The sequence below is a fragment of the Tyto alba genome, unplaced genomic scaffold (genome assembly GCF_018691265.1).
Source record: "Tyto alba isolate M040663 unplaced genomic scaffold, T.alba_DEE_v4.0 Super-Scaffold_42, whole genome shotgun sequence".
NCBI classification, from domain to species: Eukaryota; Metazoa; Chordata; class Aves; order Strigiformes; family Tytonidae; genus Tyto; species Tyto alba.
In genome coordinates this window covers 29,828,404-29,834,838 of record NW_024881318.1, presented here as the reverse complement: position 1 = coordinate 29,834,838, position 6,435 = coordinate 29,828,404, and the positions used below count along the sequence as shown (strand labels likewise).

The 6,435-nt window shown below is 44.6% G+C and overlaps 1 long non-coding RNA gene and 1 other non-coding gene across 2 annotated transcripts; both read right to left on the bottom strand.

Annotated features, from left to right (window-relative positions):
- Nucleotides 1-1,231: 1,231 nt before the first annotated feature.
- On the bottom strand, nucleotides 1,232-6,144 carry LOC116965528. Its single transcript, XR_004409438.2, has 3 exons — nucleotides 2,961-6,144; nucleotides 2,575-2,727; nucleotides 1,232-1,484 (listed from the first exon to the last, which is right to left on the bottom strand). It is a non-coding gene; the product is annotated as an uncharacterized LOC116965528 (long non-coding RNA).
- Nucleotides 1,703-1,831, bottom strand: LOC116965530. Its single transcript, XR_004409439.1, has one exon. It is a non-coding gene; the product is annotated as a small nucleolar RNA SNORA47 (small nucleolar RNA).
- Nucleotides 6,145-6,435: the final 291 nt, after the last annotated feature.

Genomic DNA, 6,435 nt, shown 5'->3' with positions numbered 1-6,435 from the left:
CCAGCGTCGGGTCCCTCCCAAAAGAGACAGTCCTTCACAAACTTCTCCCAATGTGAGTCCTTCCCACAGGCTACAGTTCTTCACAAACTGCTCCAGTGTGGGTCCTTCCCACAGGGTTCAGCCCTTTGGGAACAGGCTGCTCCAGCGTGGGTCGCCCACAGGGTCACAAGTCCTGTGAGCAAACCTGCTCCAGTGTGGGCTCCTCTCCATGGAGCCACAGGTTCTGCCAAGAGCCTGCTCCAGTGTGGGCTTCCCACAGGGTCACAGACACCTTTGGGCACAACCACCGGCTCCAGCCTGGGGTCCTCCCTGGGCTGCAGGTGGAGATCTGCTCCACCATGGACCTCCTCGGGCTGCAAAGGGACAACCTGCCTCACCATGGTCTTCCCCATGGGCTGCAGGAGAATCTCTACTCCAGTGCCTGGAGCACCTCCTCCCACTCCTTCTGCACTGACCTTGGTGTCTGCAGTTGTTTCCTTCACATATTCTCACTCCTCTCTGGCTTCAGGTGTGCAGTGTTCTTTTTCCCTTCTTAAATATGTTATCCCAGAGGCACTACCACTGTTGCTTACAGGCTCGCCCTTGGCCAGCTGCAGGTCCCTCTTGGAGCCGGCTGAATTGGCTCTGTTGGACATGGGGGCAGCTTCTGGCATCTTCCCATAGAAACCACCCCAGTAGCAACCCCCCCACTACCAAAACCTTGCCAAACGAACCTAATACAGACACATCAATCTATGTTGTTTAAATAGTTTAAGCACACAAGTTTAACAACCTGAAGCACACCTTACTTCAGCACTATAGAGCTGAAGATACAGTTATGAGCACTCTGAACTCCTGCAGCAGTATTGCTTAATTAGTTCACTGTTTGCCTTTAAGTTTACTGCTTTAGTTATAGTTACAAATTACTGGCTTACTTTGCATTTCTTTATATTGACAACTTCCTGTTTTCAGAGGCTACCTACTGGTAGCTGTGACAAAAAATTGTTCTGTATGAAAGAGCTACAAGTTTTAGCTTATGTATATAAAAAGGCACTTCTGCTACTAGGAGGAAAAAAAACCCTGTATGCTAGAAGAAAGCTTTTGCCTTACTTTCAAAAAAGTTGACCTCTCTAGTCTTCATAGTAAACCAAACTACAAATCTTAATCTGAAGGAAGAGTAAGACATCTTGTACATATATCAGTAGGAACCTTCACTTTCCCTCTCTCCAGTTATTCAAGTAACAGCTCTAACAAAAGTCAATCACTGGTTTATTGTTGCCTTGCAAAAACAAAACTTGAAAGGATATAACTAAGTTTGCATTGCATAAAGTGTTTGAAGTAAGACATCATTCACTTTCTGTGAGAGGCATGGTCTCATGCAATCAAGCACTGAACTGCTTTCAGTACTGCAGCTTCCTCTTTCAGCAAAAAGTTCCATATGAAAGGTTGAAGCTTAGTCTCGGTTTAGCATTGGTGTGACAAATCCCATTATCTCTTGATGCTGCCTAGGAAAGTGGAAAAAGTGGTGCCATTAATACACATAGCATTGTTAACAAAACAACTGAAAATAGGTCTGACTAATACTCATCAAGTAGTTGTGTGCCTTTACTGAGTAAGAAGACTTGTATTGAGCTAAATAACGGCTTCTCATCCTTTACCTTAGTGACCTCTCAAGTACAAATGAGTTAGGTGACAGGCACCAGTGGTGTGCAAGCCTTATGTGCAAATGCAGTACTGCCTTCCCTCATGTCAGGAGGGGAACATGAGTTGCCATTGCACTATTATAATTTTGGAGGCTATAACCAGTAAGATACAGCATAAAGTTTAACTGTCTCACCTTCTCAGTCCTCCAACCATCCTCTTGTCTGTTCCAACTTGTGATACTTAATATTGATCCCTTAGACAAAGTTGCTTTTCTATAAATCTGATGTCAGAAGTTTTAGCAGTTTACTGTTTGTCTATATAAATATTGTGACTACATATAATCTTAAAGTTGTTAAGAATAACATTACATTCATCAGTTTATACACTTATTTTTTATAGTCCTAACAGTGAATTTTGCAAAGCACCAATTTACCAAACATACTTCTGAAAATTAAAATAAACTAAGAGTAGGTACATTCGTATCTTCAGTGCTGAACAACCAAACTGGCAAGTAAAAACAGGAAGTGCATTCATCCCTGTGTGAGAGCCACTGGACTAAACACCTATGCAAACAGGGGCTCTGAACTATTGTATATGCATTTGAAGTATTTTTACAAAACACAGGTGAAACTGGAGTTTGTTTTAACAAGAACAGGCCCTTTACTGCTGCAACTGGCTATATGAAGTGTACCTGACAGGGGCTTTCAGTCAGTAGATAACAAATCCATTGCAGGATGGATATCAAAACTGGCATCCTGTTACAAACAAGATGTATTTAAATGCGCATACCAACGGATTTTGTTCCATATGGAGATCTTAGAAGTGCTGCCTGTCTTGTGACCACAGAATGTAGGATTTTTTTCTCATCTAGTTGCTGCTTTATACATGTTTTTCATCTGCCCCTTGTTTTAATGGGACAATACCTTTCTGTTGATGAAACAGACGTGTTACCTGCTTCCGTGGCACAGCTCGCATTGATCTTGGTACAGCCCTACAGTGTAGCAGGGCACCGACCACTCTCATCCGTTTGCGCTGAAGGGTCTCGGTGGTATTTCAGCACTGCACACGCGGCACACGCCGATTCTTCTGCTGCTCCTCGAGCTCCTTGGTTAAGGCAGGAGGAAAAACGAGGCTTATGGCCTGGCCGTCCCTCCGGCGGGGCCCTTCTACGCGCACAGGTGGCTCTGTGCCGGGCAGCCAGCCGGGGCCGGCAATACCTCCCGCCGCTTCTCCCGCGGCCCCGCGCCAGCCGCCCGCCTCAGCCGCCGCTTCGGAGCCCGGGGAGCTGCTCCGGCCCCGGCCCCGGCGCCGCCCGCCCCGCCACGGGCGGCCCTTACCTCCCCGCCAGGCCCGCCGCCATCTTGCCTCGCCTCGTCCCGACCGGCCGGCGGCCGCGGCGCGGCGGCACCGCCCGGGGGGCGGCTGAGGGAGGCGGGCGGCCCGCCCAGCCCGGCCTTGCCGCGCGCTGGCCTCGGCGACTCGAGCGTGAGCTTAATGCCCCTTCTCCTCCTCCGCTGCCCCTCCTGCCTCCCGCCGGGGCCTCGCCGCGGGCTGCCCAGCCTCGCCGCGGGCTCAGGTGTTGCAAGAAAGGAAGAGAATTGGGATGTTCCCATGAGTTAACAGCTGATGTGGTACCCTGCTGCTCAGGAGGAGCAGAAGGAGTAGAAAATCCGTCACAGATGGACAGTAGAACTGGAGGCTGAATAGTCACTAAAAAAAAGGAGACCCATAGATACTAGTTTAAAAAATACATCTACATGACGTTTTTAAACATTCAGGATCAGAACCTAAGAATGAATGACTGGAGTTTCAGCAGTGATCCTGAGAAAGAAATGCCTGGGGCACCCAGCGCAACCCACAAAGGGAGCCGGCACAGCAGTAGCCTCAGCCAGTTCATGTGCCAGCACAGCACCTCATCCCGCAAAGAACTGACGCCTTACAGCCCCTACTCTTCAGCCTCCCTCTGCCCTCCCTTTTCCAGCTAAGGATCTTGGTGGACTGGCCTTGTTCTAGCAGGCTTAGGTCAAGCCTTGTTGCTACTGCAGGCAGTATGCTTTGGCCAAACCTCAACTGTTGGACTTTGTGAGACTAAAAAGTCTGCATAGGTGGGCAGGCTAGATTTTGCATCTCCTTGAGTCTTGCACTAACACCTGTTCATCTTCAACCTTTCCCCCTTTCAGATCTTCACTTTCTTTTTGTTTCCCCTGGCTATTTTTTTTTCTTTTAGGTCATCAGGGTTTTTTAAATTTAGCTACTTTCTACCCATAAAAAAAAAATAATAAAGTGCTGTTTAAATAAAACTGATACTTACTTGAGTTACCACCATTACACTGCTTCCTAGATTTGTTTTTTCAGCCTTTTATCTTCTTAATTCAACCTGTACTACCAGCAGGCTTGAATAGTCTCTGAAGTACCTAACAATGTCAAGTAAGGCGTAGTGTGAATCAAAATTATAGTTGCGGTTCCTTAACTTCCTTGGCAAACCCTTAATCTTTTTGTTTCTTTCTTTATCTGCACAATGGGAATAATAATACTTGTTTTCACTCCCTCTTTAGAGATGCTTAAAAACTGTCCAGACACAGTCCTGGGCAACCAGCTCTAGGTGACCCTGCTTGTGCAGTGGTTTGGACAAGATGACCTCCAGAGATCCCTTCCAACCTCAACCACTCTGCAATTCTGTGATTAGTACAGAAGTTATAGTGAAGAACTGGTTGGCAGTTGGATACTACAAGGGGTGTAGGCCATAGGTATATATAGGCAGGCAGACAGAAGTCTTGAAATAATGGTAGCAAGGAAACCAACAAAAAGCCTGTGGAGAGTGGACAGTTTAAGACTTAACGGCAAGAAACAAGCTGCTGTCCAGCCTACTCTTCACCAGATATCCTTGAGGTCAGCATTGATGACCCAGAAGAGGTTAAGTTGCAAAAAGAACAGCAGGCATGTGATGAGTCTGAATGGTAAATATTAAACAGGATTTTTGGAAAGTACACAGGTGGCTATTTTTTAGTGTCAATGCCAGCCTACGGAGTGGAAAAACTAGAACAAAACTCCATCAAACCTTGCCTGAAGCAGTTGCTGCCACCATGGCACTAAGCACCATAAGCCAAAACACTCCTCCAGCCTGACAAGTCAAGCATTCCTCTATGCAGCATAACAAAGAAACAACAGGTTAAAAAAAAAAAAAAAAAAAAAAAAAGAAAAAATTGATACAATGCACAAGTTAGTGGCATAGCGCTGGACAATTTTGGCTTTTTGAAACATTGTCACATGCTTTATAAAGAGCAATTCTCCACTGCACAATGTTGTACAAAGTCCTGGTGTTCCTGGCAGGTCTGGATAGGACCATCTATTCGTAGATGATTGCTCAGTGTGATGTAGGTGCACTGGTCCTCCACAAAGACAATGGCAGGGAAAACACTGCTGAGATGTTTCTGAGGTATGTTTTCTGTTTGGAGATTTTTTGGAGAGATTTTTTGATCCAAGTCAACCAAGAGTTTGGGGTTTTTTGGTTATGATAGCTGTGGAAGACCAAAGCTTTTGCCTGGTTGGGTTATTTGATCATGAGCAGTTGTTAAGCTTTCTACCAAGGAGGTTAGTGTGATATGAAAATAATAACCATGAAGCACAAGAGATGGGATTCTTGTGTTTGTTCCGACTGAGTACAAGATAAGTGTGTGGACAAGGTCCCCATCCAGCTTTTTAGAGCTTGCTTAAAGCACTTCATGAGAAGGAGAGTGTAGTAGGGATGTTCTTGAAAAGTATTATTTTTTGAGACAGTAGTTCCTTTTTTCATTTTACCATATAAATGCTTCATTTTAGACATATGTCTTTATATAAGAAAGGCTCGACTCGGAAATCACTTACAGTACATACCAGGAGGAAAATCACAAGTTCTTTAAAATAGCTTTATCCACTACATATTTTTAGTGACAAATTTTGGAGGTATTTCAATAAAGGCAGCTCTTATGGTAAATTTACAATATTGGAGGTTCATTATGGATTGAGATACTGAGTGTATGTTTTGACTTGATAGAGAAATACATGTGAAAGATGACTGAGTTTCAGCTTTATCTGCTTTCCCACATATCTGTACATGTGGCACTGTGCAGAGACCCTGCCACTGGGTTGACAGTTGAAATCTGCACCTTACTTGCTCAACCACCCATTTACGCTGAATTTTGCCACAGCCAGAGTTGAATGAAAACTGAATGTGGTTTTAAGCTTCTAATCATTCTCACTTCGGGTAGCTGCTGCTTGTTCTTCCTCAGACCTTCTGCAAAACCCGATGTTAGCTGGTTCTTCCAAGGCTGTATATTTGAAGTTATTCAAGGGATAGTGGAATATTGCAAAAGTGTTTAAACAACTCTCTACAAAATGTGATGTGAGCCTCACCTGTTTCCTCACTGTCCTGTGACCTGCATTCAGGAACGTATTTCCTTTCCCCTAAACACTGCTGACACCTGGCTATGGTAATCCAGTTCCCAGTGTTCACTGTTAAAACTAATGAACTGTTGAAGCCTAGATAAATCACTTTAGTTGTTACAAATAAAGATTAAGAAGTCTTAACTGAGTGTAAGGCTCATTTTTAAAATGCTGCAGTGGATACATTGTCAAGAGACCATCAAGTTGAGATCTCAGTACACTTGAAGAGGCCTCCTGTAACATCTGGCAGGATTATTAATAGCTGCCACAACTGATTTAGGTAAAGAATATGTTTTCTTGGGGGATTTTAACTAATGAATCGTGTCATTTTGTTCACCTTTGTTTTTATTTGTTTTTCTTTGAAAGGAGTTTTTGTTATGCAGACATGGA